Raw genomic sequence first — 1,339 nt, forward strand, 5'->3', positions numbered from 1 at the left:
CTGATTTTCCCCCACAAACAGCGCTCATTCCCGGTGTGTTTCCGCCTGTCAAAGCTGCTGTCAACGCCACAGCGGACTACCCGGCCATCCTGTTCGGGCTTTCCGCTGCAGCGCAGTGTGCTGCCGGTGGCTGCTGATAACATGCCGGGTAAATAGTAATAACAGAACAGGACATTTTTCTGCAGAGCAACAGAGGAGAAAGGCGTCCTCTAGTGGGTTACCTGCGCCAGCTGCGAAATTACTGCTGAAAGAGTGTTCAAGTAAGCAGGGGCGTTTCCAGGATTTCTTAAGTGGAGTGGCACGAGATCGACCAAGAACAAGGGGACTAGGACACCACAGTTTTGAAAATATGGGTATTTATATGAAGCCCTGTATTCTCATCCAGACAGTATTAGAACATCATTTTATATTTGACTTTTACAAAATGGTAAAATACAAAGTGTGCCACAGGTAGAAAGCAACATATTTCTTGGTGCCCACACTTCTTATCACTAACAGTATGAAATTTTAGCTGATGTGTAAGAATAGGGTTTAGACACAGTGAGTATGCTGCAAATAGATGAAAATTAAAAGGAGGACAGAAATTAAGGACATAGGAACCCTGCAAAAGTGAGAATGAATGGCACAGAGTATACGACTGTCAGGCCCCCATGGCGTGGACCATGCTCCTAGTTAAACTCGGGAGGCATATAGGCATTTCCTCAGTGCTTAATTGTGGGATGGTGGTGCTTTGTAGATACAGTAATCCTAGCAACAACAATCTAATCAGGCAAGCTAACCGATCTTTCATTAGTCTTAAATTACTGCCTGTTATTCATTGTATACAAAATAGAGTGAATCCTCAATGCCAGAATCTCCTCTTTGACACTAAACTTCTAGAGCAATTACCTCACTCTCTTACGATATCATAAACTGATTTGATTGACTAGAGTAAATAAATCTGATTTGATTGGCTGATTCCTGCCTCTGAAAATTTTAACTTTTCAGTACAAGCGGCACAAATCATTGGAACCAACAGCTCTACAGTTCCGTTGAGCATCACATGATGCCACCCCATTATGCACGAGCTTTGAAGCCTGAAATGTATCGTGCTGCTATAGGTTTAGGTTGCCAGGGGCCTTTCCACAGTACACTGAGCACTTCCTCATAGAAGTGAGTTCTTTTTCCCCACCATCAACAAATGCATGCTCAATGGAGATCAACGGAGAGTCTCTCTCTAATATTGTAAGTTCTTTACCTGAGAATATAAAGTGCCTTGAGATAAATTTTGTAAATAATACTGAATAACAGCCACTAGGCTATGCATATGATGAGGCATAAACAAAGAGAAATACTGGTT

The sequence above is a fragment of the Neolamprologus brichardi genome, chromosome 7 (assembly GCF_056152115.1).
Source record: "Neolamprologus brichardi isolate AB-2024 chromosome 7, ASM5615211v1, whole genome shotgun sequence".
NCBI classification, from domain to species: Eukaryota; Metazoa; Chordata; class Actinopteri; order Cichliformes; family Cichlidae; genus Neolamprologus; species Neolamprologus brichardi.